Below are 15512 nucleotides of genomic sequence, written 5' to 3' on the forward strand. Positions count from 1 at the left end.
AAATATGTTTTCTTTTTATGGAAATCAGAGCAAAAATTTTTATGTATAAGGCAGTTCAATGTAATTTAATCAAAAAATTTTAATTTTTTGCCTATTTACCGTCTTTTATTGTTATTATTATTAAAGCAAGTTATATGCAATCATGATCAAAATATAGCGAAAGGAATAGATGAATTCAGAAATGCTTTTCACTCTGGTTAAATAAATTGCTTGTTTTTTCCGACGTTTTTAAGTAGAATTTTTATGTACTATTTCGAATACTTAAGTTAAGCTATTTCGAACTTGTCAGTGTCAAGAGAAGTCGCTTAAATAGATTAGTGCTAATTAACTAACGATGCAAGAACAGAAAACTATTTTCTAAATTTGCAAAAACAGGAAATTTTTCGTTGTAAATTCTTCATCCCATTTGTAACTTTCAATTTATAGGTAAATTATACTTAAACATTTAGTTTTTATAGAATTTACTTTTTTTCCAGATGTGTAATTTTTAAACTTTCGGAGGTAGATGTTTCTTTAAAGGATATTTAAAGAAACATCTGATTCGAAAATAGAAACTGAAACGGCGGCTGTTTCTTTTATTGTATTCAGATAATTAGCAGAAACGTTGAGAAAATGGTAACGCAATAGGAATATACATTAAACATTTTTTTCGCTTAATAAACATATATGTCAAACAGTTTGTTGGGATATTTTCTCACAAATATAAAAAATATATATTAATTAGGCAAATATATGTTAAATATAACATTCTAGTAAAATTATATTTTGACGCATATTCAAATGGTGTCCGCCGATAACATCGCGGCAAAAACATCGCGGACGAAAACATCGCGGAGAAAACAACGCAAGACGAAAACGTCGTGCTACAAAACATCGTGGGAGAAAACATCGCGGTCCTAAAACATCGTGGTAAAAAACATCGTCGTCTAAAATAAAGCGGTTCAAAAACTTCGCAGTTTAAAACATCGTCGTCGAAAATATTGTGGTAAAAAATAAAGTATCTACAAATCATCGCATGACGATAACATCGCAGACATGCTTTTTCAAAACATGCTTTAATAACTGTAAATGAATATTCCCATAATGATTTGTGAGCGCAAAATGTAAAGAAGGATAATTTTTACTTTCACATTTTTTATTAACTAATAAATTTTTGCTGAAAAAGTAAAGAGGAAACTTAAGCATAGAAAATTAAATGCAAATTATAGCTTATACGTTTCATGAAAAATTACCAGTAAAATCTTTGGGCCATGAAAAATTACCAGTAAAATCTTTGGGCCATGAAAAATTACCAGTAAAAAAAATTATTTATTAATGGCCTTTGTTAGTTAACTATGTCGGTTTAAAATTCTTTTAATTGCTATAAGTTGCATTAATTTGCTATGTTTAAGTTTCCTTCTTACTTTTTCAGAAAAATTTATTAGTTAATAAAAAAATGTGAAAACAAAAATTATCCTTCTTTATATCTTGCACTCACAAATCATTATGGGGATATCCATTTACAGTTATTAACGCATGTTTGCGAAAAGGATGTATGAAAAAAGCATGTCTGCGATGTTATCGTCATGCGATGATTTGCAGATACTTTATTTTTTACCACGATATTTTCGACGACGACGTTTTTAAATTGCGAAGTTTTTGAACCGCTTTATTTTCGACGACGATGTTTTGTACCACGATGTTTTAGGACTGCGATGTTTTCTCTTTGCGATGTTTTCTCCCACGATGTTTTGTAGCACGACGTTTTCGCCTTGCGTTGTTTTCTCCGCGACGTTTTCGTCCACGATGTTTTTGCCGCGATGTTTTCGGCTGTAACCATTCAAATTTGTCGCCTCATTAAGCTTGGTGTCCGGAAAGGCCGTGCACATAACTGCCTCTTAATCCGCGTCTGTAAGTACTGTCCTTGAAATTTTCTGAACATATAAGCATTAACTAAAGCACATTTTTGCATGAAAATCTCTGCTTTTTGCAGTTATGTTACATGTGAACGAAGAAACTTTATGCTTATAAACTTGCATGAAAGGACCCTTTGGTTTTGTTCTGAGCAAAGGAAGGTTTAAATGTCGTTATTATTTGTTTATAAAGCATTTTCTTAAAATATGTTATGTAATACAATAAATTCTATCGTTTTTGTAAAAGAACAAACATATCATCTCTGCATTACACAAATTAAAAAAATTATTTCTCCGCGTAACATTACTTTTGATTAATTTGGATTTAACTCGTTTCAGAATTAGAACAATAACCAAAATAAGCAATCCATTGAACGTAAAAGCTTCTCTTAATTGGTTCTGGGAGGTCTCAGTGAATGTCGAGAGATATGCTAGCGGTTCCTCTCAAAATAAACAAATAAATAAAAATAACAAAAAGAACAAAAAGTTAATTTTGCCAATTACTGAAGTCTAGAAAGGATTTTATCACGTAGTGCCCCGAGGCAATTCAGTTTCAGACTATCAGCCCATCTTTTCAAAACAAATGTATACGTATGGTAAATGTCGAGTATCTAAGTAAGCCGGGTATCAAGAGGAAAAATAAAGCGTAGTAATATATATCAAATACTATTTCTTCAGTAATTAAGATGCCTTTCCGTTTTCAATGAAGACTATTAATTCAAAAGCAGTACTATGTAAATGGTGAAGAATTTGGTAATGAAAATACGTAAATACGTGCAAATAGTACATAAATGAAGAACAGATTTAAAATATGTTTGCAAATTCAACATCCGTTAACATAAGTGAAATCGCGTAAGAAGTAGGTGACAAATTTTTCTGATGAAAATTGGAAAGTAAATTTTTTAATTAATCATACCCAATATACAATAAAATAAACCTGAGATAATAAATGGTATAGTAAAGAATGTTCTGCTATTGCATGCTTACAGTATGTATATACTAGAATTAAAGTTATTCCATTAAGTTCAGATGGAAAATCTAAATATTCAAACGACAGCGAATAATTTGCTTTTTCCTTCTTCAAAATCATAATTTGTACCTGATAATATGTATTTTCATAGCTTTATATGGGTTTTATCTAAATTCCATCTATATATCCAGACATAAAAAAATTACATCAGTGTATGTTAAGAGTTATTTTTAGAACATTTCGTGAAATGGAAATATGAACGATAACTCTATAACCATAAGCCACTAAACAAATGTAATCAACTAATCTCAAACTGCAGTTTGCAATACAGTAAATTTTCTTTAGCAGGATAGGAAATAATTCCTTGAAAGATTAAACAACATCAATTTATTCCTTATATGTACGTAATTTCACTTAAAATTTGAGTGATATCTTTGGCTCCGAGAAGAACGAATGAAAATGCTTCAACGTTTTTGCAAGTGACGGTTGAGGGCCATCCTTTGGGGACGGAAATTCATCTGTGGCAGCTTGGTATTGTTTTCGTCTAAAGCAAAGCTCGTATTTATTCTTTAAGAGTCATAATTTTGTTTATTTTATCAAATTGAATTATTATGAAAGTTTTGACATTTATTTACACATGGGTAAAACCACGAAAATGCCCATGCAGCTATCCTGTTCGCCTGGAATCGAACGCAGGTCGGAAGTACCAGTGTTCTACGACTTTATCTCTCGACCGTTAGGTTATTTAATTACGGTAAAGAACTCGAGGGCTATCTGCCTAAGGGGAAGGATTTCTTCGTGGAAGGACTTTCTAAGAAAACTGGTTTGTATTCACGTTACACATGGGGAAAACCACGAAAACGCCCATACAGAACTGACTGAACTACCAGTGTTCAGTGACTTTACCGCTCGGCCGCTGTTGAACCATAAAGCGGAAGGAAATCTCATTTTAAGTACGTTTGTGATCTATCAAATGTATTTAAGAAAGTTTTGTGACATTTTAATATTTAATAAAACGAGGGTATGGACGGGTTCTGGGAGATTACTGAAAGCTAGTTTTCCGTCGAAGACGGATGAACGAATTTCAACTGCATTAAAAGTAAGGCATCATAAATCAGTTTTCCAACATATTATGGAAGCAATTTGTGAGAGCGATATTTAAAACACAACGATGTTTTTGTAATGTACGATATGTAGCATTTTGTAATATAAAAACCACTGAAAATTAAAATATCAAACTAATGTAAAAATAATTTCATTTATTCATTCGCTCTTCACCGGTTACATATAGTGAAATCGGTTTTCATAAATTTAATTCGCTCTGAAAATATTTCTTTGCATGAAATATTCCTAAACCGAAACAATTCCCTCATAGGATTTACTGTTAACATTGCAAATTATTGCTTAGAAAACAGTACTTTGTATAAATTCGTAATGCAGAACTGATGTAATTCATTAAATCTAGCTGCATACACAATATTAAAATATACACAATAATTAACACTGTACTAAACATATAAAAAATAAGAAACTTGAATTAAATTTTATCATTTCTCTGCGAAGGAAAGTTGACTGCGAAGTACAAGTAGAAAATGGTGAAGAAGCCAGAAGTGCAAAATACTCTTTGAAAGGGAAAAATCCTTAAAATACGTGATAGCTATACACTTTCTGGTTTATTTTTTATTTTCTTTTTTTTTTTCACTCTCTCTCTCTCTTTGAACGCTGGTAACCTCTACTTCAGAATCACTGTGCCTTTTCCCACTGAAAATTTGTTCAATACGATTTATTTCTGCTTGCGTTTCAAAACGTTCCTTAACAAGACATTGCATTTTTAATGCAAATATTATGCTATTGCTATATCAAGGTGTTCTATAAACCTTTGCACTTTATCTCATCTTCACAAAATTCCTGGATCAAATAACATCCCCCTTTCCGTCTTCTTCTGAAGACGTTTCCCCCACTGCATTGACTGCATCTTGCAGTATTATTTGTTGCTGGCTTACTTGTTCTTATCTCAAGGCAATGTTCGTCATCCAAGACATTTTCCGTTTGCTCATGATCGCTCATGATCTTCAAATTAAAATGTGTTCAAAATGTTTTCGTTATCATCTGTACAGTTCAAGCGGCTTGGGCGCAAGAAGCATTCGTAATAGTGACGGGGAATAAGGAAATTAAAGAAATTAAGAGTACGGAGTTTAAAGATGGGGAGAGGAGAGTAGAAAGAGAACTAAGCCTGTATTCATTCTCGTTCCCAGCACTTTAAATCCAGTTTCTTTTTCTGTCAGATACGTATCTGGCTTCTAACGGCTTGTAATAAATAAAAGATAATGGACTAATGTTACTGCAGGAAGTTAATTATTTGCTTTAGAAACAACAGATATAAACAGTAAGCCGCTGTATACCGCTTTACTATGTACATCTGTATCTGTTCATGAGTTTATACCATGCGACAATATTCTCAAGTTACATTGTAACTAATACAAACACTTAGAAAGGATGTTCAGGAGTTGAAATGTTTATTCGATTATAAATAATAAGTTTACTACTTTTCTCTGCATAAGAATATAAAATTATAAGGTATTTCTTGGCATGCCTTCGTGGTGTGGTGGTCTGTACGCTGGGTGCGTATTCCAGAGGTCCGTGGTTCGATTCCCGGCGAAGGCGTTGCATATTTTTCATCTTTCTTGCTTCCAAAATACCTAATGCCTCTACAGTGGCGTCCGAACTAAAAAGGGTTGTGGATGATGATTCTCCTCACCCAGGATTTGGCGACTGGGTCCCCTAAAAACCCCAGTCGTTCTTTAAAAAGGGGGTATATAAGATATTTCTCCCGCCTTATTGGCATGCCTTCGTGGTGTGGTGGTCTGCACGTTGGGCGCGTATTCCAAAGGTCCGTGGTTCGATTCCCGGCGAAGGCGTTGCATATTTTTCATCGTCTCTACAAAGTCTTAGAAATTTATGGCACATTTTCCTTTAGCAGAGTTTAAGGCTTCAGTTAAGGTTAATATCATGTCATCTTTTAGCAACGTAGCTAAGTTTATACATTTTATGATAATTAAGCCATGTTATAAATGTACGGCAATAGTGTTTATGTTAATGTGAACATTACTTACAGAACAAAATTTTGGGGAATTAAAGCTTGAACTTTAAACATTCACTGAAAACTAAGCTCGCAAATACTTGATTTCCATGTGAATTTCCTATGCAACTTCCGAATAAGTTTCTCATTTTTTCCATGGTATCTCGGAAGGCTGTTAGCAGTTGCTTAAGAAGTATTTTTTCTGATAAAAATGTAGAGTCATTAGGTTATTTTGATACCAGAAGCGTGAAAACTGAGCGATGCCCTCGCCGGGACTCGAACCTAGACCTCTCCAATACACGCCGAATGTGCTGGCCATTACACCACGAATGCATGCTAAGAAGGCGGGAGAAATAACTTAAGACTGTATATAAAATATCAATGTTTTTTAAGTATTTTCCACAAAAAGCAATAAAAACAATTTTCGAAGTATCTCTTAAAAGCGGTTAAAATACTACTAAGGCTAACGTGGACACTACCAGTCTAACAATATGTGATATTTCTTACATTTCTTAGGAAATGTCTGATTCTTTTCGTTTATGCTTGATCACGGTGCAAATTTTAATATATGAGTACCTTTTATATAGCAGACATCATAGTTTGATGATACAAAAACTGTGCTATATAGCATTACCAGGAGTACGGTATAGTAATTATAAAAACGGGATGGAGAAGAGGCTTTGGTATGCAAAGACGCGGCTTTGAAAGACCGAGGAATATTCCCTCTAAGCTGTGAGCAGCCGCGCATTGATTTTTGCAAAGCTAAATAAGTATTTTTTTTTTTTTTTTTTTTTTTTTTTTTTTTTTTTTTCAGTTTCGAATCCTGCTGTGTGGACTAGCTGCATGAAGGTTTCACAGTTTTTCCCTTGTGTAAAGCAAATAAGAGCAGTTTTCAGTATAAAAAAATTCGCAAAAAGTTTATTATGCTGATAACAATTCTTTAATACATAAAGATTTCTATCTAGAAATAGAATTATCTTGATATCAATTGGTCCGTTTATCCGAGGAGGATCTAGGAGTTTACGAATAGCCTCAAATGGACAACTAGTAGTTATGAAAATGCGCAATAAAATTAATTTCTGTTTATTGTATTTCTGATGAAAAAGACAGTTTGAAGTTGAAACAGACTTAGAGTGATACTCTTTTAGTTGATTTTAACGTAAACAAATAAAGGTTGTTCCCGACTTGAATGCAGATATCGATTCGTGGTTTGTATAAAGCATAAAGCACACTCAATGTCTGTATCTGTACATGTGATTAACATTAAATCGGGAAGGTGGTGTAGCAATTAGAATTTCAAGATAAATCTCTTCATACCTCATTACAAACGACAATAGAAGAAGTATGGGCTTGTTTCAACGTCTGTCGTTCTATGCAAATATAGATATAGCTTTATATGGATATAGCATGTGTAATGAGTATCATATTTTACTCTTATTTAAATCTGAACGTAGTTGACGCACTCACAAATAGTAATAATAGTAATAATACTCTCTTCTTTTTCTACTGTTCTTTCTCTCAGTTTCTGAGAAATTGAATATGATCGAATTCTACACAAATCTGTTCATAAATACTTTATATATTGTGATGCTGTCTTCAACAAGCAGAAAGTCAGGTAGCTGAAAAAATATTTAAATTTGTGATACTAACATAGTTGGCCAACATGTCTTTAAAAGGTGGGCTGATTCTTCACTGAAAAATGTCATCGGAAAATTTCGTTAGAAGCATTGGCATGAATTAATTATGGAAATCTCGCAGAAGTAATTGGTCTAAGTTCAAATAGGTCTCCTTGGAGTATTTCCTAAGATAAACTGGCTCATATATACACTACACGTGACAAAAATTACGAAAACCCCATACAGTCAGGGAAAAATGTTTTCTGAATAATTAATCTGAATGTACTGTGAGTATTCATCAAGAAATATATATTCATTGAAATGTAATATAACCTGAATTTTCTTTCCTTATTCATTAATCTACCTACTTATAAAAATTGCACTGAGGCTAATAACGACAGCATATGAACAAATATCATTAAGCTCATTAACAATTACATCATTACGAAATGTCGTCCCGAACAAAAATCTTTTGATCGATAACACAGTCTTTTGACCCTCGAATAGTTTAATTTCATTAATTTGACATTTTTATAGAATCATTTTATGAACTATTGAAGCACAAGTATATGAGAGACATAAATGACACAGATTTCAGATAGATCATATGGAATCCATCTTTCAAATACAGCAGAAATCTGAAAAAAAGTTTCATTTCTGGAAGTTGGTATGTAATTTCGGAAACTCCTCCTTTTTTTTTTTTTTTTTTTATAGATTCTCTTAAACTACGATTCTCAAATGTGTGGTATTTCCTCCTCTTATCCTCCATCTCAAGATTAGTAAAGGCTTCGATTTATAATTACCAGACACAACACAAACAGTAATCAGCCTATAATTACTAAAGGTATTCAAGCATTCTGCATTTAACCATGGTGTAAAGACGTATATAAACGATAGCTGAAGTTAGGCTACCGTTTATATATGCCGTTACAGCATATACGTCTTCACAATGTCCTTTTGCAGCTTGATTTGCAGGAAATGTTGGGCTCATCGTAAATTCTATTTTGAACGGGCTGTTTGGCTTACCAGCGGCCGAGCGATAAAGCCGCTGAATGCTAGTAATTCGACCCGGGCTTGATTTCAGACGAAGGCGCTGGCTGCATAGGCGCCTTCGTGGTTTTCCTCATAGGTAACGTAGATATGAGTCAGCTTTCCTTAGAACGTTCTCCACGAGGACCATCTCTCCCCTCAGGCAGATAGCCTTAACATGTTTTAATATAATCAAATGAAAGGCCTATTAGTACTTTACTGCTATTAACTGTCCTTGTTGTCATTTTAGAAAGTTTTAGTTTTAGAAAGTCTAAGTTTTATCCTGTTTACCAAATTTGTTTTAAAGTATTATACTCAAATTTTGGTCAATCATTAACATTAAAATGTCTTTTTGTCAATTCTACCAATTATTCCTGTAAAAACGCGCTAATCAACATCGATAATAACGGTGGAAAATATGCTAAGTATACTTGCACTTCTTAGACCTTCTAACAGTCTTCAAAAGATTTTAATACTCTAATATTTTTCTAATATTCTTCTAATATTCTTCTTCAGCCCCACGAATGGTTGAATGGGTAGAATACTAAACGCAGGTAGTTCTACCCAAATTAAAATTCCAGTGAAAGGACTAGCAACAGTGAATAACATCAATATGACCCAATTTTACTTCAACAAACTTCTTCGAAAGCATTCCTGTCCTTAAGAAGATATACGTAATGCACCTTTTTATAATTCAGTCCAAAGGATACGAATAACAAGTCTATTTTGTACAAAGTATCCAAAATTTATTGATAGGATAAAATATGTTATAAATAACACAGAATAAGAGACAGAAAAAAAAAAAAAAAAAAAAAAGACTGACTGAATTTTATTTAATACTTCAAGGAATTTTATATTAATACACCTCAACACAAGCACTATTAGTTGCTCGGGGAATATAAAGTCTGTTCTCTCCAGAGCTTATTAAGCATTTTGTGGACTCATAGTAGCTGTTCCTGTATTGATTCGATTTTTTAAATCTTCGATATTTGTTTCTGGGAATTTTCAGGTATTCCCAGAAAAAGAATTCGAGTGTGACGTCTGGAGAACGTGGTGGCCGTGAAATTGGTTCATTTCTACCAATCCATCGATCTGGGAATGTTTGATCAAAAAAGACGTACACGTACAGACAAATGACAGGGGACTCCATCCTATTAGGAAGGAAACTTTTGGCTACAATTTTTTAATTGCGATATCGAAAATAATTTCAGCATATCTAAGCAATCATTCGAATTAATTGATGATTCCGAGTAAAATAATCGCTTTGCTATGAGTTAGTGCACATCAAACGTTATATTTAAAGGCTACCTCATTCAATTTCCCTTACAAAATGCGGGTTTTCTGACACCCAAATCCTGCACTTACGTCAATTAGCCTCTCCTCGAACATGAAATGCTGCTTCTTCACTGAATACGATTTTTCTGAAGAAGCTGATCATCTCAGTGGCGTAGCTAGGTGGGGCAAGGGGGGACATCTGTCCCCGGGCGCAGCATCCAGGCGGCGCCAAATTGATGCTACAAAATGTTTTAATGAAATGTTTTCCATTCTTGGCACACAGAAAGGGGCGCAAATTCTTCTGTTGTCCCCGGGCGCTAGAATCCTAGCTACGCCACTGTCAAGAATGCCTGTTGAAAATTTCTTACAAACGACTTGATCATTCATTAGGTTTGATTTGTTAAAAAATCTGCAATTTTTACGCGGTGAGTTTCAACCGTTCATGAACAACTTCATTAGCAGTCGACCTGGGAATTCCTGCTTCCAGCCTGGCACGGCGAATGGATTTACTGGGAGTGCAACGCAAACACTTCTCGAATGGATAAAAATTCTCATTATTGACACTTGGTTTACCTGCATTTCATTTAAGCAAAATGTGTTCGGTCTCTCGAAATTGTTTTGACCATCTTTTAATTGATGGTGTCCGTTGGTAGAGGTTTACTAAATTCATGCCGGAATCTACACTAAACTGTTTTCAAAGATTTCGTTTTCCATAACCAGAGAACGCACATTGCTTTTGCAATGCATGATGCCATTTTGTTTGTAAACAAACAAGTTCCCTGTTGCCGTTCTCCAAAATCAAAACAAACGAAATTTCTTGAACTAAAAATTATTTCCTATTGCTTCATAAAATTACGCTTCAATTTAATTTTGTTATCCAGTGATTAAATTCTGGACACCCTGTATTATGCGCTTGTTGGTTTCAGCATACGCAAGCCATAAACTTTTTACCTTTTCACTCTACATTTTTTTTCGTTTTGAAGGTACAAATTACAAATGCCTGAGTAGCGAATGAGTACATTCAACGGTGATCTTCGAAGAGAATTCATATTCATAAAATTTAATAAATTATGTACTAATAAAGCAAAAATGGCATGTCATTTATAATAATGTCCATTTTCCCCGTTGCTCACAAAAAAAATGAAAGTTTAAAAAAGTTTATTTATAGTTTATTTATTTTTTAAAAGTTAAATATACACACCGTATTCTACTAAAGATGTGCAGTTCTCTTTCTTCATGAATCATATAAATATTTTGAGTGATTTTCTGAAAAGAATTGGTTTGATTTCAGCATTTTTATGCACTAAAACGGTTTCTTTAGAATGTTACACTCTTTACGAAATCTCTCTTTCTCCGTTCAGTTATTGAACGATAAAATTGCGGTCAGAATAAAATGCCATGCTCAGCAAAAGCCATGCAAACCGGATTGTGAAAGAATCTCTTAGACGAGGAAAGTTAACATTAAAACAAATTTTGTATGAAGCAATATTTTTACAGCGAATGTTTATATAGCTTCGAATGAGTTTCGACACATCTGAAAGAATGAATAAGACAGAAATCAAAGCATTCTTTTATTCGATGTAATGTGATTTGCTAGTAAACATAAATGTAAGGCAAAGAAATAATGTTTTACGTACGAAAAATGGCTTTAATGCTTCACAAAGAAAATTCTAAATATTCATGAAGGAATAAATGAGAAGTAATTAGAAACATGGAATATTACACAAAATTCCGTTCCAGTATATTTTTTGTTATGAATGGTTGTATGCTGTAATTGAAGGAAGTCAAGGGATTAATAATCTAAATTTTATCTTCATACAATTGAAAAATAATCATTCTACAAGCTATATATTCTTATTAATTAAAAGGCTACTACCACCAGTCGCTTGTCTCATAACAGTAATCTCTGTTTCGCTTCTTTCGTTATATAAAGAAGGTACTGGAGGCAACCTAGACAATCTTTTTTACTGTTGGACACAGTTCTAGAATACTAACGCAGTAGAAAAGGGTGTAAATGCAATTCTGCTAGAACAGCTTAAAAATATCGTAGAAGGGAAAATGCAGAACTCATCTGGGCTCCGTTGCCAAATTTGTCTCCTCAGTTTCCGTATTATTTTAGGGTTCATATTTCCAAACTATTCGTAACTGGTATGAGCTGTTCTGCTTAAAAAGTTAATTTAGTTGTCTTTTCAGTCTGTGTTGCAGCTGATCGGAACTTCTGCTGGCCGGTTTTTCTGCTTGTCTTGAAGCTATCGCTTGTATCAGAGATTTTGACACTTGAGGTAACGGACAGTTCTGCACCCGAAATTACTTTTTTTCTTTCATAGTAAATTTAATTTATTATACTTTGGTTTTGCAATTTCCCTCATTTTTGTTTTACCTGATACAAGTGCTTCGTTTCCCTTACCTTTTGTAGAGCTTTGTTCATTTATTTCGAATACGGAGACATTTGTTTCATAGTTATCTCAGATGCGTATAAATACTAGCTATTTATCTCATAATTCTGCTAATATTTATATTTTAGATAAATACTTTTAAAATGTTTACAAAAATCAGATATTTCCCTCAACATCATAATTTAATGGACATCGTCATCGGAAAGAATGTAATCAATGAACCGAAAATTAGGCACTAAATTATAAATTAAAAGGCAGATTATGATTCAGTATATTATGGTTCAATGGGCCTGGTTGTGGAATAATGTCATTCGCGAAATAAGGCATACAATTTTGCTGTAAAAATACGCTAGATTTACGTATTGTGATGCAACAATATCACATAAAACAGTGTGATCTCCGAAAAGCAATAAGGAAACATCTCAATAATACTGGTATTTTTGTTAACATTTATTGCTAATCATAAAATTATACTAAGAGTAGTCCGCACGAGTTGTCAGACCAAAAAGTAGCAAATGGTAAGACTTTGGGTGACTGAATACCTTTTTAAGTTTACAGCACTCTTTGTTAGCCATTAGACTATAAATCCACCGTATTAAAATTTGGTTACTAATTATGACGACTACCCTTTATTAGACATTAGACTATGTTAGATAATTGATGCACATAGCCCATATTAATTCCCATCATTGATAGTAATTTATTATAAATTTCTTTCTTAAAGTATTATGCATAATATAAAAAATGTTTAGGTGGAAGGGGGAAAAAATACTACATACTTCAGCTACAAAATGAAATTTATGTTGAATGTTTTAGTATTTGAATGATGTGTTGCTGGCGTACGGGTTCGTAATAAATTGAATGCACAAGTCCGATGAAAAGTGAATAAAATTTATTCTTATCACTACAAATAAAACAAAATGCTGAAATTTCCTTAGAGATATTCGTACAGTATCGCAATATCTCACAGTAGTTATGTTTTAAACTACTAAAATATAAATAGAACGCAAATTCAAAAACACAGAGAAAGCTACCTCGAATTCGCTACAATCTTACCGCGATCTTACCGCGAATTCGCTACAATCAATAACAGCAATAAGTAAACAACTGAATTGAGATGTTTTACTCCCGCTTTTATAAGTTTTTTAATCAACACGAGAACATTCTGGTATTTTTTCGATTTTTCTGGGTAGCAAAAGAGTACAGTTACGAGATATCTTATTTATTAAAGTGTTGAATGCGCGTGCTCCTGTATTTTAATTTTTCCGGCGTAGCTTTCTCTTCAAATAAGTCTCGTGCTGCATTGCACGGGAATGTAAAACAATTTTAATTACAAATTCTACTACAAATAGCTAAATAAATACAAAATCCGTAACAGATGCTTACTCCTATGACTTTTGTTAAACTACATTAAAGTTATTGAATTTTCAATTATAAATAGATTTGTAATTTGTAACGTTATACTCATTCATTTTATAATAAAATAAGAGTAAAGAATAGTACTATCATTTTTTCTTAGAGACGAAAAAGGACCAGCACGGGAAGCTAAAATATTTGAGGAATTTCTGCTCTTTTCAAGGCAGGTATAAATAGCCTTCATAATGGCTGGTGAGTCAGCAGCTCTTTGGAGTACCTTGATAGCTAATGTGAAAGTTAAGTGACCTTGCTTCTCTTTTTAAGATTTTGTGAGCAAAATCTATTTGGCGTAAAACAGAAGTGAACAGAACAGTTTATTTGGCTTAAAACAGAAGAGAAACGAACAGTTTATTTGGCTTAAAACAGAAGGGCAAAACCTGTTTCATACCTTATGAACAGGACAAATTCATGTGCATTCATTTTGTGATGAATCCCCCTGTTTATTTACTGTTAATTTTTCAGGTAATGATAAAGAATATAATACTTCCTTAAGATTTCATTTTTCGGGGTATTATTAAGCAATCTGATTTCGCTTTGCGTGTAGTTGTATAAATGAGCACACAAATATGATTTTTCAGATAAGCAAAGTAATTATACTTCAATGGCAGGGTAGTAAATTCCATTCATTGTTTCGGCATCAGTAAACACGGGATTCCATTTAGTGGAGACGCATTTGTTAAATAAAGCCTATCTAAGGTAAAAATACGAGCAATAAAAGTTTTCTGCTTTATTAATTTCTCATATTACCAGCTAAACTAGTGACCTAAAGTTAGTCATTTTATATTTGAACACTCACTTAACATTCTCTTAAGGCAAAAGTTTCGCAGCTTGAGTTTGGTTTATGTTAGTGTCACAAATATTAATTTGTGTAACAACATGAACCAAACTTTATCTATCAATGTATGTGTAGCGAAATATTAAACAATGATAATGTTTTTCGACTATTGCAGTGTTTAATCTACAAGTCTTAAGGAGAAAGTAATGACATAAAGTTAACAAAACATGATAGAAAGTATTTCAAAACCAATGGAAAGCATTGATTTATAAAGTAGCATGTATACTGATGATTAGTCAATGGTATTACAACAGAAATATTTTAAAAAATAATTATAACCCTGCGATGTAATATTTTTAAATTCAAGTTAATTCATATGAATTGCAGCCAATTGGTTTGCTTTTCATAAAATATGAAACATCTATACGAATTGTCCTCGCTGGAATCGACTCATTCGAAATACTATTCATGTGTTCTAAGCTGTAAAGATGTTGATGTTTTAGACGAGCATTCAAATTCTGGACTTGACACTGTTTTAAAAATGTGATTATTGTGTTACTTTATATGCCAAAAATTTTTATGGGGATTTCTTAAATAAAGCAATTTCAACACTGATCTCCAAGCCCTGGCAAATCTAGAAGATTTTGAAAAGGCAGTGAAGTATACCCAACCATAAACACTGAAAAAAGAGGGAAAAAAATGAAGGCTTTATCGAAGGAACTCGCGGTCATTTCGAATATTTATTGCAGCAGTGTTCATTGAAAATTCCATTCATGTACAGTTTTTATGGTTGAGCTTCAAAATATGTAATTTTACAGATGTCCAGGCAATGAACTAGTATGAGACAACCTGGATTTCAGTGCTTCTTAATATATTTATTCTTTGCTGTGGTTTATGGATGAAATTCTGAAGTTTTAACTACCTGGTAAGTTGCCACAAACAAGAATTACAAGTTCTAGGAACATAGGTTAAAAGGATGTAAACTTAAGTGTTGATACATATGATTTCTGTTACTGTACTTTCAACAATATTATTTTAAACGCCCTAAGTGAAAAAAATACTCT

Source organism: Stegodyphus dumicola, chromosome X2 (genome assembly GCF_044657685.1).
Source record: "Stegodyphus dumicola isolate Sdum_Otavi_A_Nest chromosome X2, ASM4465768v1".
Lineage (NCBI taxonomy): Eukaryota > Metazoa > Arthropoda > Arachnida > Araneae > Eresidae > Stegodyphus > Stegodyphus dumicola.